General features: G+C 41.0%; 1 protein-coding gene across 8 annotated transcripts in view; it reads left to right on the forward strand.

The window, feature by feature from the left end:
• Nucleotides 1-13,138: 13,138 nt before the first annotated feature.
• The window catches only part of myo9b (myosin IXb), a 78,543-nt gene continuing 70,575 nt past the window's right edge, over nucleotides 13,139-21,106 (forward strand). For 6 of the 8 annotated variants that reach the window (XM_014191928.3, XM_014191924.3, XM_014191933.3 and 3 more), the window contains exon 1: nucleotides 13,139-13,501. The gene's annotated coding sequence lies outside the window, so the exon portion shown is untranslated. Of the gene's footprint in view, nucleotides 13,502-14,183; nucleotides 14,506-21,106 lie in introns of those variants that run through there. The other 2 variants (XM_045714851.2, XM_014191925.3) reach the window with 2 other exon arrangements.

Below are 21,106 nucleotides of genomic sequence, written 5' to 3' on the forward strand. Positions count from 1 at the left end.
TCTATAATTCTTAAAATAATTGTTATGCTTTTTGTGAACGTTTATCGTGAGTAATTTAGCAAACTGTTAGTAAATTCCCCGGAAGTTTGCGGGGGGTATGCTTTTTCTGAACGTCACATGCTAATGTAAAAAGCAGTTTTTTGATATAAATATGAACTTGATTGAACAGACATGCATGTATTGTATAACATAATGTCCTAGGTGTGTCATCTGATGAAGATCATAAAAGGTTAGTGCTGCATTTAGCTGTGGTTTGGGTTTTTGTGACATTATATGCTAGCTTGAAAAATGGGTGTCTGATTATTTCTGGCTGGGCACTCTCCTGACATAATCTAATGTTTTTTGCTTTCGTTGTAAAGCCTTTTTGAAATCGGACAGTGTGGTTAGATTAAAACCTCTTGGGGCTAGGTGGGACGCTAGCGTGCCACCTGTGGTGCACTCCATCAACAGCAGGTGCATTTCAAGAGCGGCAAATTTGAATCCAAATAAATGTCAAAATTCAAATTTTTCAAAAATACAACTATGTTACACCATTTGAAAGATAAACATCTTAATCTAACCACGTTTTACGATTTCAAAAAGGTTTTACGGCGAAAGCATAAATTTAGAGTATGTTAGGACAGTACATTTACAAGAGTTGTGTGTAATGTTTTGTCAAGTCAAAGACAGGGTCACCAAAACCATAAAACCAGCTAAAATGATACACTAACCTTTTACAATCTCCATCAGATGACACTCCTAGGACATTATGTTAGACAATGCATGCATTTTTAGTTCTATCAAGTTCATATTTATATACAAAAACAGCGTTTTACTATGGCATTGATGTTGAGGAAATCGTTTCCCTCCAATAACCGGCAGTCAAGTCAGCGTCAGAAATTAAATAATTAAAATTAGAAAACATTGTTAAAATATTATATTGTCATTTAAAGAATTATAGATTTACATCTTTTGAACGCAATCAACTTGCCAGATTTAAAAATAACCTTACTGGGAAATCACACTTTGCAATAATCTGAGCACTGTGCCCAGAAAAATACGCGTTGCGATACAGACTAGACGTCATGTTGGGGAGATCTAAAATCGAAAATACTATGTAAATAATCCATTACCTTTGATTCTCTTCATCAGATGTCACTTCCAGGTATCACAGGTCCATAACGAATGTAGTTTTGTTCAAAAAAGCTCATCATTTATGTCCAAAAATCTCCGTCTCGTTAGCACATGATGTAAGCCAGCCGGACTTCTCGTCATGAACGAGGGGAAAAAATATATTTCCGTTCGTTCAAACATGTCAAACGTTGTATAGCATAAATCATTAGGGCCTTTTTTAACCAGAACATGAATAATATTCAAGGTGGACGAATGCATAGCCTTTTATAACGTATTGGAACGAGGGTACCCAACATGAAGTAGCGCGCCAGGTGTCTAATGGGACATCACCGTTCCATGGCTCTTGTTCGGTCAGATCTCCCTCCAGAAGACTCAAAACACTTTGTAAAGGCTGGTGACATCTAGTGGAAGCAATAGGAAGTGCCAAAATATTCCTAAACCCCTGTGTTTTTCAATGGGATAGCTTTAAAGTCAATACAACACATCAGGTATCCACTTCCTGTCAGAAAATGTCTCAGGGTTTTGCCTGCCAAATGAGTTCTGTTATACTCACAGACACCATTCAAACAGTTTTGGAAACTTTAGAGTGTTTTCTATCCATATATAATAAGTATATGCATATTCTAGTTACTGGGTAGGATTAGTAACCAGATTAAATCGGGTACATTTTTTTTATCCAGACGTGCAAATGCTGCCCCCTAGACCCAACAGGTTAAGGAGAGTCTTGTCTTTAAATAGCTGTAAAGTAGTCATATGTTTGAGAAATTGAAGTAATAGTATTTCAAACGATTCAAAAATCGCGCCACTGAATTCAGGTGGCTGTTACGTAGGTGGGACGAATTCGTCCCGCCTTGCCCATAGAGGTTAACTTCACTAGGGTAGGGGGCAGCATTCGGAATTTTGGATGAAAAGCGTGCCCAAATTAAACTGCCTGCTACTCAGGCCCAGAAGCTAAGATATGCATAGAAAACACTCTAAAGTTTCCAAAACTGTTAAAATAATGTCTGTGAGTATAACAGAACTGATATGGCAGGGGAAAATCTGAGGAAAATCCATCCAGGAAGTACTATTATTTTGAAAGGCTGTTCTTCCATTGAAAGCCTATCCACCTTACAAAGACTTAGGACCCAGTTCAGGGATCTCTGTGGCTTCTTCTACATGTGGTCAGTCTTTAGGCATTGTTTCAGGCTTTTACTCTGAAAAATTAGGGAGATACAGCACTAAAATGAGTGGACAGTGGAAATCCTAACATAATCGCATGGTGTGCTTTCGCCATAAAGCCTTTTTGAAATCTGACATAGCGGCTGGATTAACAAGAGGTGTATCTTTAATCCTATGTATAACACTTGTATCTTTCATCAATGTTTATGATGAGTATTTCTGTAATTTCGTCCCAATGATACCAGAGAGGTTAACACCCTGGCCATCCTACAATCTAAGCTTGATGCCCTCAATCTCACACAAATTATCAATGAACCCACCAGGTACAACCCCAAATCCGTAAACACAGGCACCCTCATAGATATCAACCTAACCAACTTGCCCTCCAAATACACCTCTGCTGTTTTCAACCAAGATCTCAGCGATCACTGCCTCATTGCCTGCATCCGTAATGGGTCTGCGGTCAAACGACCACCCCTCATCACTGTCAAATGCTCCCTGAAAGACTTCAGCATACAGGCCTTTCTAATCGACCTGGCCCGGTTATCCTGGAAGGATATTGACCTCATCCTGTCAGTAGAGGATGCCTGGATATTCTTTAAAAGGGCCTTCCTCACCATCTTAAATAAGCATGCCCCATTAAAAAAATGTAGAACCAGGAACAGATATAGCCCTTGGTTCTCTCCAGACCTGTCTGCCCTTGACCAGGGCCTGTTGTCCGGACCTCTGGCAATCTCTATGGGGGTGCCACAGGGTTCAAATCTCGGGCCGACTCTCTTCTTTGTATACAGTGGGGCAAAAAAGTAAATCTCGGGCCGACTCTCTTCTTTGTATACAGTGGGGCAAAAAAGTATTTAGTCAGCCACGAATTGTGCAAGTTCTCCCACTTAAAAAGATGAGAGAGGCCTGTAATTTTCATCATAGGTACACGTCAACTTTGACAGACAAAATGAGAAAAAAAATCCATAAAATCACATTGTTGGATTTTTTATGAATTTATTTGCAAATTATGGTGGAAAATAAGTATTTGGTCACCTACAAACAAGCAACATTTCTGGCTCTCACAGACCTGTAACTTCTTCTTTAAGAGGCTCCTCTGTCCTCCACTTGTTACCTGTATTAATGGCACCTGTTTGAACTTGTTATCAGTATAAAAGACACCTGTCCACAACCTCAAACAGTCACACTCCAAATTCCACTATGGCCAAGACCAAAGAGTTGTCAAAGGACACCAGAAACAAAATTGTAGACCTGCACCAGGCTGGGAAGACTGAATCTGCAATAGGTAAGCAGCTTGGTTTGAAGAAATCAACTGTGGGAGCAATTATTAGGAAATGGAAGACATACAAGACCACTGATAATCTCCCTCGATCTGGGGCTCCACACAAGATCTCACCCCGTGGGGTCAAAATGATCACAATAACGGTGAGCAAAAATCCCAGAAGCACACGAGGGGACCTAGTGAATCACCTGCAGAGAGCTGGGACCAAAGTAACAAAGCCTACCATCAGTAACACATTACGCTGCCAGGGACTCAAATCCTGCAGTGCCAGACGTGTCCCCCTGCTTAAAGCCAGTACATGTCCAGGCCTGTCTGAAATTTGCTAGAGAGCATTTGGATGATCCAGAAGAGGATTGGGAGAATGTCATATGGTCAGATGAAACCAAAATATAACTTTTTGGTAAAAACTCAACTCGTCGTGTTTGGAGGACAAAGAATGCTGAGTTGCATCCAAAGAACACCATACCTACTGTGAAGCATGGGGGTGGAAACATCATGCTTTGGGGCTGTTTTTCTGCAAAGGGACGAGAACGACTGATCCGTATAAAGGAAAGAATGAATGGGGCCATGTATCGTGAGATTTTGAGTGAAAACCTCCTTCCATCAGCAAGGGCATTGAAGATGAAACGTGGCTGGGTCTTTCAGCATGACAATGATCCCAAACACACCGCCAGGGCAACGAAGGAGTGGCTTCGTAAGAAGCATTTCAAGGTCCTGGAGTGGCCTAGCCAGTCTCCAGATCTCAACCCCATAGAAAATCTTTGGAGGGAGTTGAAAGTCCGTGTCGCCCAGCGACAGCCCCAAAACATCACTGCTCTAGAGGAGATCTGCATGGAGGAATGGGCCAAAATACCAGCAACAGTGTGTGAAAACCTTGTGAAGACTTACAGAAAACGTTTGACCTGTGTATTGAGATAAACTTTTGTTAATGACCAAATACTTATTTTCCACCATAATTTGCAAATAAATTCATTAAAAATCCTACAATGTGATTTTCTGGATTTCTTTTCTCATTTTGTCTGTCATAGTTGAAGTGTACCTATGATGAAAATTACAGGCCTCTCTCATCTTTTTAAGTGGGAGAACTTGCACAATTGGTGGCTGACTAAATACTTTTTGCCCCACTGTATATCAATGATGTCGTTCTTTCTGCTGGTGAATCTCTGATACACCTCTACGCAGACGACACCATTCTGTATACCTCTGGCCCTTCTTTGGACACTGTGTTAACTAACCTCCAGACAAGCTTCAATGCCATACAACACTCCTTCTGTGGCCTCCAACTGCTCTTAAATGCAAGTAAAACTAAATGCATGCTTTTCATCCGATCGCTGCCTGCACCTGCCCGCCCATCCAGCATCACTACTCTGGACGGTTCTGACTTAGAATATGTGGACAACAACAAATACCTAGGTGTCTGGTTAGACAGTAAACTCTCCTTCCAGACTCACATTAAGCATCTCTCATCCAAAATTAAATCTAGAATCAGCCTTCTACTGCACCCTTCACTCATGCTGCCAAACATACCCTCCTAAAACTGACCATCCTACCGATCCTTGACTTCGGCGATGTCATTTACAAAATAGCCTCCAACACTCTACTCAACAAATTGGATGCAGTCTATCACAGTGCCATCCGTTTTGTCACCAAAGCCCCATATACCACCCAGCACTGCGACCTGTATGCTCTCGCTTCATACTTGTCGCCAAACCCACTGGCTCCAGGTCATCTACAAGTCTCTGCTAGGTAAAGACCCGCCTTATCTCAGCTCACTGGTCACCATAGCAGCACCCACCCGTAGCACGCGCTCCAGCAGGTATATCTCACTGGTCACCCCCAAAGCCAATTCTTCCTTTGGCCGCCTCTCCTTCCAGTTCTCTGCTGCCAATGACTGGAACGAACTGCAAAAAAATCACTTAAGCTGGAGACTCATATCTCCCTCTCTAGCTTTAAGCACCAGCTGTCAGTGCAGCTCACAGATAACTGCACCTGTACATAGCACATCTGTAAATAGCCCATCCTACTACCTCATCCCCATACTGTATTTATTTATTTATCTTGCTCCTTTGCACCTCAGTATCTCTACTTGCACATTCATCTTCTGCACATCTACATTCCAGTGTTTAATTTCTATATTGTAATTATTTATTGCCTATTTATTGCCTTACCTCCCTTATCCTACCTCCATTGCACACACTGTATATAGACTTTTTCTACTGTATTATTGACTGTATGTTTGTTTATTCCATGTGTAACTCTGTGTTGTTGTATGTGTCGAATCGCTTTGCTTTATCTTGGCCAGGTCGCAGTTGTAAATGAGAACTTGTTCTCAACTAGCCTACCTGGTTAAATAAAGGTGAAATCAAATAAAAAAATAAAAATGCTTGCGAGTGTTGTTGCATTTATTCTCAAAATAAGTTACAGGTTGACAAATATTTTTTGCAACTGCAATACCAATTATACAGGTGAAACTCATATTTTACATGTGCAAATCATACTGTACATGCCTGCACACTTATGACTCTAATTTACTTTCATAGAAGAAAACACCTGGGAAAAGTTGTAAGAGCAGGCATTATCGCAGGTTAACGTTTATTGTCATGAATATTGCCCTGGAGGCAGAACTGATTGATTTCTGCTAGATAGGCCAGCTGAAAAGTCAAAATGTGCTATTTTTTCGTTCTTCATTTAAGGTTAGGGTTAGGCATTAATTTTTGCAGTTTTGTTAAGGTTAAGGTAAGGTTTAAAATCAGATTTTATTACTTTGTGGCTGTGCCAGCTATGGACCACTCTGCAGAGCTGCCTCCAGGGCAAGATTCATGACAATAAATGCCAACCAGTGACATCATCATGCCCCATGTATACAAACATAAAACAAGCAGGGGTCTAGCCCCATTGAGGTTCTTGAGAGTGCAGTCAAGGAAGTGATAGAAGGGAAGAAGTCCATTCGAGCAGCAGCAAGGGATGACAAAACAGACTGGTACATTAACCAAAAATTAAAATGAAAGAGAGGCTATGATAGAGTAGCAGAGGCACACAAAAAGGTATTATCTGATGACATGGAGTCTGATCTTGCTAAACATATTAAGAATGTCAAGGACCAGTTTCATGGCCTTAGTAGCCTCAAATGCAAAGACTTGTCTATGAATTGGAAAATCGAAACAACATCCCTGTCCCAGACTGTGGTGAAGAAATGGAAGGGTAAGTGATATATAACAGAGAGATCTACAGTATATCTCAATGTAGGAATGCATTTGAAATATACAATATACCACACCAACATTCTATGAATTAAACTTTGTCCTACCAGCACCATCACCACTTACCCCAAGGCGGGGTAAGTTGTGCCAAGAGTCCACTTTTTTAGGACAAGCTGTGTTTTCATAACTGTTATGTTCCTAATGTTTTGTACACTCAGTGTATGTAGATGTCTTTGTTAGAGAAAATACTATATGTCCATTGAAGTAGTGATGCTGAATGTAAAAAATGGCTCAACTTACCTCACTCTCCCCTATCAGAGAGGAAGAGGCAAAGCGAGAGGGTCCACTCCCGTCAAAATGTGTCCATGTGGGAATACAGTGATAAGCAGATCGATAAGTAGATCATCTGCCTCCCGCCTTTAGGACAAGGACTCCCATTGTTAGGGCGGAGACAAGATCATAGCCTTTTCTCAATTGGATTTGCTCAACTACTGCGTCCTCTCTCCTCCATCCTCTTTCGCCTCCTTTTGAAAAATGTCAAAAGGTCATTGAGGACAGGTGGCGAGAAGAGGGAACGTGAACGAAAATGCGCTTGTATGAAATGAGACTCTCCTCCACTTGCATGTCATCAGGCAAATTAAGTTTACAGGGGTGGATCCAAAAATTAATGTGTAAAGTGATCCAAAACAAATGAAGTTAGTTGTGCAAGACATTTTATAGATAAAACGATAAGTAGCATATTGTTTTTAAACGTGTGCATGATTTTCTCCTCTGACAAAACAAGAGCTGATTCAAAGGGGGTGTGGCAGATTTAAAAAATATTTTTTGGAGGACTTAAAGAATGATAGAGAGTGCATCCCTATATACTTCCTATTATGGTGTCTGTGAGCACATGGGCAGCACCAATGAGGCAATCTCCATTTTGAAGTAGTCCATTTTCTTCTTCATGAGTGGCTGATCCCTCCTGATGACCCGGTCGGATGTGACTCCAACAGGTTTATCAGGAGGAATTGGCCCAGTGGCACTGCCCATGCTAAAACAACATTTTGGCCACTAGAGGGCTCTATCATTCTCTATGGGTAGGATACGCATGACTATCCTCGATGACAGGTGGCTATCGAGGAGGGGAGGACACTCTTCTGTTCGCCTACTAACAAATTGAGATCTCCTCGACCACTCAACCGCTTATCGGTTTCCGGATCATGTAGGAGAGAGGACGGAGGAGAGAGGGTGGACGAATGACTTTTGCCCAAATGAGAAAGGCTCGTTATTAATAAACACAGTATCTCTGTCGTATTCAACTCTACTGTGCATTCCCACTTCCTGGTCACCTGTCCACACTGTCCTGTGAGCCATGACCAGTGACCCATGACCCAACATATAGTGCCCTCTAGTCTAGTGGACAAATTATATGGACTGTACAAAGACAGAAACTACAGACAACACAACCACATGTGAATGCCTATATTGAAGCCAGAGCTACAGAAAGAGGTCCAGCGGTGCCAACTAGCCCATTAGCTGTTAATGCATCCAGCCAGACAGGACACCCTGACCCTACAGTACTGCCATCACTTTAAACTGGATCTGATTTCATACAGCTCCTCTCTTCTCCTCTCGTCTCTGGTTCCCCTCCTCTTCTTTCTTTTTGTATCTACTCTCCCAACTCCACTCCTCTCTTCACGTCTTCTTTATTCTCTTCTCTTCGCTCCTACATTTACATTTCAGTTGTTTAGCAGACGCTCTTATAGCAGTTAGGGTTAAGTGCCTTGCTCAAGGGCACATCAACAGATTTTTCACCTAGTTGGGTCGGGAATTCAAACCAGCAATCTTTCCGTTACTGGCCCAAAGCGATTTTACCGCTAGGCTACCCGCCGCCCTCTCCCAGCTCTTTTCCTTTCCTCTCTCCTCTCCTTTTCTCTCTCCTCTCCTCCCCACTCCACTCCTCAATACCATCAAGATACACTTTCCATGAAACTATGAGGGAACTGTTTATCCTTGCAGAACATCCAGAAGTGAAACTCTGAAATGATGATTAGGTAACAGAGGTGTAATGGACCCTAGACACACACACACACACAGTAATCCATACAGGGTGTCTGTATTTCAAAGTCCTGAAGTGGACATTGACTCAATCTGTGGGTGAAATTGTTTTCTACCTCATCTGTTATCTCTGGTTTCACTGGCTGATCTCTACTAAGTGGACTGGGTGCATTAGGGCAGGAGAGGAGCTTGTATCAGACTAGTCTTAAAAGGCAACATGAAAACCCAGAATATGTCCCAAATGGCACCCTATACATTGCACTACTTTTGACCAGGGCCCATAGGTCTATGGCCAAAAGCAGCACACTATATAGGGAATAGAGTGCCATTTGGGAGGTATACAATGTTATAAACACAAGACAGCTTCCCCATTGTCAGCTGTCTGCCCTGGTGTGGAGGGACAGTGACAGGTAGCCGACAATCCTTGCATGGAAGTGCCACCTATCAAGTTCTAGACTTGAAAACAAAACACATATCTGGACTGGTGAGTGTGAAAGGAGTATGCTCCTCTGACGGCAGTAATTTACAGGCAGAGAAGAAAGGATGAAAGTCTTCCATCTCTACATAGAGTAATGGTCCTGAAAAAGACATTTGATGCCTGATAATGCTATCTCCCTTGTTTATCTGAGTCTCTCTAACTCACTCACCCCTTTCTCTCCCTCTGCACTTTTTCTCTGCTTCTTTACTCTCTCTCTCTCTCTGTCTGTGTCGTGCTGCGGTGGATGAGAGACTTATCATGTTACATCAAATCTGTGCTGCTAGCAGGGTGTGTAAATTTTACACCTGTCCCATCCCGTCCGCCCTCCCTCGCTCCCTCTCTCTTTTGCTTCTCATCTCTTTCCCTCTCTCTTGCACCTTCTATCTCTTTCTCACACACAAACTCTTTAACACACCCTCACACATAATTCATAAGGCAGCGCTTTAAGGAGCATAATTTTCCCATGCAACAGGACACAGAGGTAATACATCTGAGGTTTGACACTGTCCTCCTGATCCACATCAGGTGAGTTTTTATTCCATTCCTTTCTTATCCAATTCCTTATCTGTATCACTAAATACAGTAGGTCTGAGGTCTTTACCAACGGAATGAAACCAATTCAGCTCAGAGTTATGTAGTAATATAAAAAATATTGCAACCCAATGCCAAATAGTAAATACATGCAGTATAGAATTTCTGAAGAATTTGTCACTAAAGCAGAAGAATATAATTACTGTCAACGCACTACAGCAACAGCACAAACATATTATTTATAATTGTTCCTTATCTTTGTAATACTACTGTCTATTGAGCTGAGACAGTCGGTCCTATTTACTTAGCTTCAATATCAAGATCTTGCCTCACAAAGATCGCAGCAGTCTTTTCTTCTCCTGAGAGGAGCAGCAGTGACATAATGACAGTCGGACAGGTAACTGACTTCTGACATGGATACTATTGAAACTAATCCAACTCCAAGTCTGAATCATGTTAACAATGTTTATACTGTTGCATTGAAACCAAATTAACGTATTTAACATCTGCAATTTCTTACATAAAGAAACAAAGATGAATAGAAGAAAATGCCAAAAGAAGCCAACTGAAATCATGTCATCTATACATCTGCCCACATGGCTTATCACTCACTATAGGCAGACCACAAAGGCATCAATAAGAAGAGGTATATGACACTTTGAGAGCAGGTATATGACACCTGCTCTCAAAGTATTATGACATCTCAATAGGCTTGGTGGATCTGTGGGAGTAGTATAACATTCCTGCGGCGTATATTATTTTGACAAAGTCCCCCCCCCCGGTGTGTTTGACCGACACTAGCTTAGCGCATATGTGTGTGTGTGTGTATATGTGTGTGTACATACGTACATCTGTGTGTGTGTGTGCGTACATGTGCTAGCTTGTGTGTTTGACTGACACCAGCTCAGCATGGGTGAGCGAGAGAGTGTCTTGGGCTCCAGTTAAAAGAACTTCAACATGAGAGTTGTTGTTCCAGTGAAGCAATACGGTGATGTCATACCATCTCTATTCGGCTGGTTAACAGTGTATCAGGTTGCATCCCAAATGGCACTATATTCCTTACCTTGTGCACTTCTTTAAACCAGGGACCATAGCGCCCTGGTCAAAAGTAGTGCCCTATATAAGGAATAGGGTACCATTTGGGAAGTTACCTTGGTCTGTAAGCACATCCTCCTGTCCTGAGGCTCAGGCACACTATCTGAGAACAAACACTCAGCTAGGAGACTCTGTCCTCCTCACACCCAGGTCCCAGGGGACAGGGAAAATACCCATCCAGTGAAAAGACAGAAGATACATATTTACATCTAATCCCTCCCTCCACTTTTGGAAAATAACTTTTTTTTTTATTACATTATCCAAGATATTATTGAATACCTGCATCAAGTTATAAAATCTGTGTTCATCCAAAACCATTACTGGAAGGTTAGTGTAATGGATTAAATTGGTCTTATGTTAACCATTTGTAATACGCTGTCCAATGGTCTATGTATCCTCTACTACAGCACTGACTAGAACACTGCATCCTTTCTGATATTGTCCTTGTGTATGATATGAATGATGGGGAATTTCCCGTTTCCTCTATAGGCTAGAGCAAACTGGTGCTATACTTTCTGAAGATACAGAACTTAGCTTATTGGTGAGCATTGAGCTAAAATGATTTGTTCACAGTGGCTAAGTTCAGTGTCTGGAATGAAAACAATTTTATAGCATACCAGGGTGTCTTGCCTACCACTTCGGAGATGGGAAAGAAGGGACGAGAAGAGGACAGAATCCTGAGGTTGGAAAAGACAATTTGGTGGCAAAAGAAACGCACACCTGTTTAGGAGAGGTGCTGGCTAGCGGAGTAGAACACTTGAAAAAGAAAAGGAGAGCCATACACTCTAGGAGCGCAGATCTGATTATGGATAGGACAGGCCACCTGTAAAATTAGCAGGAATGTTCTTTAAAAGACTTGCATGTTCCGACACACAGGGGAAGATTACCCTTGATCATACTCCAGAGCGTTATAGTTTTTTTTCACTCCGGTGCCTGGAACCAGTGTGTGTGTGTGTGTGTGTGTGTGTGTGTGTGTGTGTGTGTGTGTGTGTGTGTGTGTGTGTGTGTGTGTGTGTGTGTGTGTGTGTGTGTGTGTGTGGTGTGTGTGTGTGTTATAGAATGTGTAGTTCAGGGCTGTGTACTCCAGTGCCTACTGATCTGGAATCAGTGTGTGTCTGTTGACTGCTGGCTCAGTTCAGCAGGAACAGGAGTGGCGTCCAATGTGACATCATCATCTTCATCGTCACTATCTTCATCATCATGTTCTTATCATCATGTTGTGCAATGTTTAACAATGCACGAAACGGCTATAAACATGTGATAAATATACCAACATAATAGACTTATGTAATAAATATGCCAACACCTGTCTTGTCTTGTTCTGTACAGTATCCCAGGCAACCCATCTGTCTAGCGAGACTACAGTATGCCAAATGGATTTAAAAAACCTTCTCATCTTGATTGTGAAACACAAGAGTCAACACAGTTGTAAAATAATACAGTTGTAAAGAAAGTGTCTGCATATGTGTCCTTTAAGTAACTGTTGCCAGTCAGTGCAAGGCATAACAAAGAGTCAAATGTACAATAAACGGGGATAGTGTTACACCTACAAGGAACCTAATCCACAGAACACAACAACCAGAGATTAAACTGATTGTTATTACACACAAAAGGACTTGGCGGGTTCAAAGAAGGCTATGACATCATACTGAATTCTGTCACTTAGCATTTTCTAGCACACCAGGGTTGAATTGAAATTAAACATATCTTTGTGGAAAAATACATCAGATTCTGTGTCTAAATTCAGTATTTGATTACTAGAGGAGCAGTGGAAGTAAATTATACTGAAGTTAAGTCATATCTCACTTTTTATTTAATTGCATACATTTATGAATGAATGCAAATATTTGCTGTAGGCCTAGGCTAGTTATGTCATTCTCACTAACCCACTGATAAAACATACTGGTATATTGTGGGTGTTCTTATTGAGATGTATGATCCATGTTGGTTTCATGGCGAAAGGGCAGAGAGTTAAAAACAGGATGTTATCTTCTACAATAAATAGTTTCAGTTTCAGTTAATCTGACTGAAATAAAATGCACACACACTCAATGTTTTTCTGTTTTATTGACGAAGCAGACGCGCTCATGAACAAAGGGGTATGATGCCGCGTTCAAGTGCTGGTCGGAACTAGGTCACTCGAAAATGTCCGACTTGCTACTGGTTGAAAGCGGCGCGTGAATAAATACAATCAGTTAGCAAGTCTAATATTTTCGAGTTTCCAAATTACGACTATTACGTCAACGCAGCATGTCACTCGTACCTAACCCATAGATGAAAGTGCGTGAACAGACGATACAGGAAATTACAATTCGCAAGAACTAGAAACAACTTGTCAAGAAGATTTTCGATGACCATTCATGTTGGATTACATCTTAAACGTCCAGCACTGCAAACCAACTAAAGTATTGTTTATTTTATTTGTATTTCTTGCAATAAGGACGGGAACACCTTTTTTCGCTAATGTTTCGGTTGCGCAGGTGAACTCGTTTTTTTCTTTTCAACTTGTTTTGTAATGCTGGTGGATAAGGGTGCTTCCCTTTTATCAATGAGGTTCATGTGTAACGTTACAGGATTCAAATAAATGGATCGTTATGCCAGGTGAGGAATAACATTTGATTAGTATTTATGTTTAGGTGTTAAGTGACTTTGTGGGTGTATAGGTTACTGTATGCAATGGAGTCTGGTGGTAGCCAGTACTCACACAATACAACTGTAGTCAAACTAATGGAGTCCCACCTCTTCCCAGGTGAATTCCACAGGTATAGAAAATTAAACAGTACTTCATATGGCCACCAGATGGTCTAAACTCTTACATGCAAATAAAATCTTTCAATCCCAAAGAGACAGTAATAGCTGTTAAAACGCATAGGCCTATGGTAAAGAAAAACAACGCCTGTTGTCATTCTATTTGGCAATGTAAGAAGTAGCCTTTGGGTCGGTTAACGTTAATAGAACTTTAGTTGACCGAGTTTGTTGCCATTTCTGTTTTATTGAAAGGGTATGACACCGCGTTCATGTGCTGATCGGAATTAGGAAACTCGAACATGTTTGACTCATTTACTCAGTGGTTCCCTACCAGCGGTACTAGGGGAGTAAAATGCACATGAGGGGGTACTCCGACCAGAGCAAAATGCAGTTGTTGGGTACAGTAACCGAAAAAGGTTGGGAACCACTGTGCTAACTTGTTGAACGCGGCACGTGAATAACTACAACCAGATAACGAATCCAAACCTTTCGAGTTTCCAAATTGCGACTTGCGCGTGAACTCAGCATGTCACCCGCACCCAACCCATCGATGAAAGCGCTCGGACAAAATATATAGGAAGTTAAAACGCACAAGAACTTGACAAGAAGATTTTCGATGACCATTCAATTTACATTACGCGTCCAGTCATTGCCAACTGACTAAAGCATTATTGCGTTTATTTGTATATTTTGCAATAAGGACGGGAACAGCTTTTTTCGCTCACCTTTCGGTTGCGCAGTTGAACTATTTTTTTCTTCCCCTCATCTACTAGTTTTTTACTACTGGTGGAAAAAAGGGAGTTCCTTGTCGTCAATAATGTTCATCTGTACAGGGTTAAAATGTACCATAATGCAAGGTGAGGAATAACATTTGATTAGTGTTTGTTATTACATAGCGGGAAAATTCCTAGACCTAGCCCATTCATATGGCTATAGTAGTCTATCTTCTGGCAGGGGTAGTTTTGTTGAGAAGGGTGCAATTGCCTCCTGCAATTCGGGGCATTCCTGTATCTGCAGGAAACCCTTTTTATACTTCTATTGGACCATTTTTAAATTAGGCCAGGTGGGAGGCGGGGGCGCTCCAGTGCAGTAGGTGGCGCTAATGCCAGCCACCGATAAACACTACAGAGAAGGAACGGGGATGACAACGGTAGCTAGCTAGCTGTACACTAGTAGGCAGTGTCGAGGTAACAAAAGACACTGTGCTAGCCCTAAGGAGCAGTGATAGCAATGTAACAATTTTGTTGCTAGATTTAGCAACTTTTCAGACTACCCTGGCAACTTTTTTTTCAAACAGCACCTAGCAACAAATGTAGCTACTTTTAAAAATGTCTTTGGAACTTTTAGCAACTTTTGAAAAGTGACTGAAAACGCTAAAATGCACGCATTTTCCCTCTAAATGACACAAAAACGAGTTTCTCTGGCACACTCAGTCACAACACACGTGCCTGGCTTCAAAAGTGCATTGTGATTGACGTCAGCAGCAGGCGCTCAGCTCGTGCACAGGCAGCAGTAGGCCAGCAGCAAATTGCAAATCATTGTTGGCTGACTGCAGCTGTAGTAGTACGGGTTCGACGAGCCAAACCTGGGAATATAGTTGGTCACGAATGTTTGATCTTGAACAGAACTTACAACATCAGTCAACATGTCTCAATCAAAATTGTACAGAAAAGAGTGGGAGCCTGTACCAGAACAAATGTCAAATCATGTTTTTTTGCCGAGATGGCCAGTCAATTTGAGTAAAGTTATTGTGTATTCTACATAATGACGCAGTCTTACGTTATCACGCAATGACATCACAACGTCATTTAGCAACACATCAACCTGCCTCTAGCAATTTACCCAGAAAATGAGTTGGCAACACTGCTAAGGAGGACTCTGGTACACAGCAGACGGGAGGCAGGGGCGACACCGTGTGCTAGCTCGCAAACTAACGATAACTGACGTGGATGTCGATTATGGCACCTCACCTCTCTGATTCAGAGGGGTTGGGTTAAATGTGGTAGACGCATTTCAGTTGTACAACTGACGAGGTATCCCCTTTCCCTAACAAACTTCCGTACTTGACAGTGTCCCGTACATGTGACCGTATTTTAGCCCCCCCAAAAATGTATACTTCCATTATGAATACCATTATAAAGCACAACTTCTCCACTTTCCAGCAAAATGAATGACGTGACCTTCATGCTGCCTGTCTCTGCATGTTTGAAAAAGGCAATGGATCTCCGCCTGGTCTTTTTAAAAATGGCGGAGGGGGAACAGAATGCTACTGAGTAATAGTGAAAGGGTGGGGAAACATTTGTCCCCATATGTCGTGTGGGGGGAAGAAAAAAAATGTCACCCGATTTGTCCAATTTATCAGCTCAACACTTTTAATAAAACACTATGAAGAGTTTTTATATAATGTGTAATTACATACCAATTTGAAGGTATGTGTCGAATTTGAATAGGGTTTTTAGGGTGGCGCTAAAGTTATCTTCACACATTAAACTGCAGCTTTTGCGAGTCATGATGGCATGCAGTGATGACGCGAAAAAATGTATGCATTCAGTTGTACAATTGACTAGGTATCCCCTTTTCCCTGTCCTTTTCACTTTCTTGTTTTTAATCTGCGAGAGAAGCGCGTACGATATGTCGTGATGCGTCACAATGTATCATACAGCGTCAGAGGGGTCTGTTTTTTTTCCTTTAACTTTTCTCGAATACTATTGGTCTATTACCATGTCAATCAACACTTGAATAGAAACTTAGTTTACACCACGTATTTTAATGCCAACAGTCTACAATTGCATTTTTTTTTAAAATATATATATTTTTAAATCGCATCCTCGTTTGAATGCCGTGGTATGCAAAATCTGTATGGAACAGTGTTAGCGACTGTTAGCTAGCACACAGTGTTTCCCCAACCTTCCACCTGCTTTGCCAGAAGGTGGGTGGTGACCGGTACTAGACAGTGTCCTGTGGGGCACTATATTCCCACTGTTCTGTTAACGACGAGTAGGACAGGCGGGAGCGAAGGACATTGTCTGCCGGTATCGCCCACACTAGCTAGCAAGTAGGACTCCGTTACACAGCAGTCAGGACTAGGGGTCAACACCATGTGCTAGATAGCTAACTATCAAGATAGCCAGCACACGGTGTCAGATGACCGGTAGACAGTGTCTTTCACCACCACCGTTCATGCAGGAACCATTGGGGTGCTCGAGGGGGGTGGTGGAGGGTTGTTTTATGAAGGACCCAATGGGATGCTCGAGGGGTGGCATGCAGGAACACCCTGAATTGCAGGCTGCAGTTGCACACTATTGGTTTTGTTAAGAGCCCCGACGCCTGTTCTAAACGTTAGCATGCATCTCTTGCGGTACAGTTTTGGATACAGGAGGAACATCTTTCATATCAGTGAGGAATAATTTTCGAAAAACAAAAGATTAAATTACCAAACACCTTTTTTTAGGGTTAGTGTTCCCACACAGCCATATTTCCATGTTACAGCGTTTGTTTAGCGTGCGGAAGACCGAGTCGAATACCTGTTCGTATTAACCATCTGTGTCTCAGAACACCTGTGTGTAAACGGAAGACAGACGCCACAAACGTAGCTGAAAAATGCTGTTGGCTGCAACTGTTAAAACAGTGGACAGTAAGTTTTTATATTTTGCATTTGTGAAATTATTTTGATGTGATATGAAAGTATAGGGCTTTATGTTTCTAGAACCGTACCGCAGTTGTGGATCCCCATACCTGTCCTTGGGCTATAAGGAGCAACATTAGGCTCCTTTAGTCCATTATTGGGCTAGGTCATCCCTACTATCCGGTATCCTTTTCTGTCCCCAGGAAATATAACGACACCTAACTTTACAGTTGAGAAATTATTCAGACCCCTTGACTTTTTCCACATTTTGTTACATTACAGCCTTATTATAAAATTGATGAATTCATTATTTCCACCTCATCAATCTACACACAATACCTCAATGAAATAAGGTATTATTATTATACATTTTGTTGCACAAATTTCTAAAAACTTGTTTTCGCTTTGCCATTATGGGGTATTGTATGTAGATTGATGAAAATTTTTAAAAAATGTTATCCACAAGGCTCTAACGTAACAAAATGTAGAAAAAGTCAAGGGGTCTGAATACTTTCCAAATGCACTGTATATTTAAAGCCCTTTGGAATCCACATTTTACACTAAATAAGAGGTGATAAGAGGTTATCCTGTTAGGGACACCAATATCCAATGGTATAGCGTGGCGCGAATTACAAATACCTCAAAAATGCAAAAACTTAAATTTCTCAAACATATGACTATTTTACACCATTTTAAAGACAAGACTCTCCTTTATCTAACCACATTGTCCGATTTCAAAAAGGCTTTACAACGAAAGCAAAACATTAGATTATGTCAGGAGAGTACCCTCCCAAAAATAATCACACAGCCATTTTCAAAGCAAGCATATATGTCACAAAAACCAAAACCACAGCTAAATGCAGCACTAACCTTTGATCTTCATCAGATGACACTCCTAGGACATTGTTATACAATACATGCATGTTTTGTTCAATCAAGTTCATATTTATATCAAAAAACAGCTTTTTACATTAGCATGTGATGTTCAGAACTAGCATACCCACCGCAAACTTCTGGTGAATTTACTAAATTACTCACGATAAACGTTGACAAAAAAACATAATTATTTTAAGAATTATAGATACAGAACTCCTTTATGCAATCGCGGTGTCAGATTTTAAATAGATTTTCGGTGAAAGCACATTTTGCAATATTCTGAGTACATAGCCCAGCCATCATGTCTAGCTAATTTGACACCCACCAAGTTTGGCCCTCACCAAACTCAGATTATCTATAAGAAAAATTTGATTACCTTTGCTGTTCTTCGTCAGAATGCACTCCCAGGACTTCTACTTCAACAACAAATGTTGTTTTGGTTCGAAATAATCCATAGTTATATCCAAATAGCTCCGTTTTGTTCGTGCGTTCAAGTCACTATCCGAAGGGTGACGCGCCGGCGCATTTCGTGACAAAAAATGTAGAAATATTCCATTACCGTACTTCGAAGCATGTCAAACGCTGTTTAAAATCCATTTTGATGCTATTTTTCTCGTAAAATAGCGATAATATTCCAACCGGGCGACGTTGTATTCGTTCAAACACTGAAAGAAAAAAATGGAGTCGTCTTGTGCAAGCGCGCTCCAGTGTCATTGTTCTCAGCAGGACCACTCACAAAAACTCCTGCTGTTTTTCGGCCAGAGACTGAAGAGCTCTCATTCCACTTTCTGGCGCCTTCTGAGAGCCAATGAAAGCCTTAGAAAATGTCACGCTACAGCAGAGATGCTGTATTTTTGATAGAGATGCCCTAGAAGGAGAACAAATTGTCAGACAGGGCACTTCCTGTATAGAATCTTCTCAGGTTTTGGCCTGCCATATGAGTTCTGTTATACTTACAGACACCATTCAAACCGTTTTAGAAACTTTAGAGTGTTTTCTATCCAAATCTACTAATTATATGCATATTCTAGTGTCTGGGCAGGAGTAGTAACCAGATTAAATCGGTAAAATTTTTTATCCGGCCGTGAAAATACTTCCCCCTATCCCAAACAGGTTTTAACCATAACTCACATATGGATCTCAAAGGGAATTTTCTGCATTTAGTTTTTTGTGGATATAGGTGCTTTTGCCCTGTCCTGAGATCCTATTCATCAACTCCTATGAGAAATATAAGCCATCAAATAATAAAATATTAAATCCTTCATTATTTTATTATCCTACTTAAAATCTCAACTTTTTTCTGAATTATTGTATGTAATATTATGGTTTTCTGTGTGTCCCTGAACACTTTCTACCCTGTTAGTTTGTAGTAATTCCCCTTAAAATAACAGACCCTTCCCACAATGACATGATGTTCAGGAAGTATCTTAATTTTTGGGGTGGGAAAACAATAGTGCAATGCTAAATAAATCATTATACCTCATTGAACAGGGAGAGACGATGAAGACACATCTAGTGCCCAAAATTGATGACATATGTTGTGCAGCTAAAGTTTTACAGGCATGAACAAATTATCTTCAGTCAGTCTTCCTAATGAGCCCTTCCCAGCTTGCTAGTTTATACTCATGGCTAGAAACTTCAATGATAATTTGAAACTTGACTGCCTAAATTGTGACTTGGTAGAGTCTTCAGAATCATTTGTTTTTATCTGAGTATTTTCTTTTTAAAAATGTAGATGTTACCGTATTTCTACATTTTCTGTTAAAATCACAACAATAAATGTTTTAGCTTTCACCCTGGCCTGATATTAGCTAAACTATCTAGCTACTTTCCTCTCCTTATTGCAGGACAGCAGCAGGAAAGCTCACCAGCACATCCGACCCGCTTGCTTACAATTGCACTAGGGTCAGACAGGCTTCCTGTGTAGATTAAAACACAGCAGAGGTGGCACGAGATATGTCTCGGAAAATGTACCTCAATCCAGGTAGCCTACAATGTATTTTACTCAGAATTGTCCCATTATCCAAACTGTTACAACGAGAAGAATAAACAACTGCTCGTTTTTCCCCGAAAACTGCCCTTTTCATACTTATGCTAGGTAGCAGAAGTCACAGCAGTAGACTACGGTAGGGATTAAAACCTGTAACCGGGATCCCAGGACCACTTTTCACAAAAGCCAGGTTTCTAGAAAACAGTCGACTATATTGATTTTAAACTGGTGTTGAGAACAACGCGGCAGAGGCTGGCGACAGTGGAGTGATGAGAGGAGGAAACCGCCATTGGGCCAAGAAAAAGAGCAGAGAAAGGAAAACTCACCTTAGTTATGATCAACTGAATGGTGAAAATATTGTCCTGTTTCGCAATTGACAACGATGTCATTGTTAACAACATTGCTCTCATCATTACTAAATATCAGTTTCACTTGCTGTGAAACCTTTATATAGTGGCGCAGCCAAGCCGGCAATGTGTCGCAGCCACAATCTTATTTTGGGAGAACCCTGGCATAGTGGCCATATCTTGGTTTTAAAAGCTTTAAAGGGGCACTTCTGATTTTTGCAGTATTTCCCGGGACTCTCAGGATAAATATGAATTATTCCCCGTATTGAAAGTTATTACATTTTCTGTAAATATGAATTCCTACTGTACAATGACATCCATATGGTTAGTACCAATCGGGTTGGAACTGAAATATTTTCCAGTCGTTCTATCTGAATGGAACCATCATTTTTCGTTCCGTTCCACTGTTCCAACCAGCAAAATAAAGTTCTAAACCAGTTCGAACCAAAAAAAAGTTACTGTTGATATTGTTCCTTTTTAAACCTCTGAAATCACATAGTTTTTTTTTTCTCCATTTAGCTCGACATTAAATTTCTTCACCAATCAGTGCGGGTAGAGAAGCTTGCTATATGGAGCAGGCAGGCAATTTGTTTACATACATTGGACAGACAGGTGTAGGA

This window comes from Salmo salar, chromosome 03 (genome assembly GCF_965601325.2).
Source record: "Salmo salar chromosome 03, fSalSal1, whole genome shotgun sequence".
In the NCBI taxonomy this organism is placed as follows: Eukaryota; Metazoa; Chordata; class Actinopteri; order Salmoniformes; family Salmonidae; genus Salmo; species Salmo salar.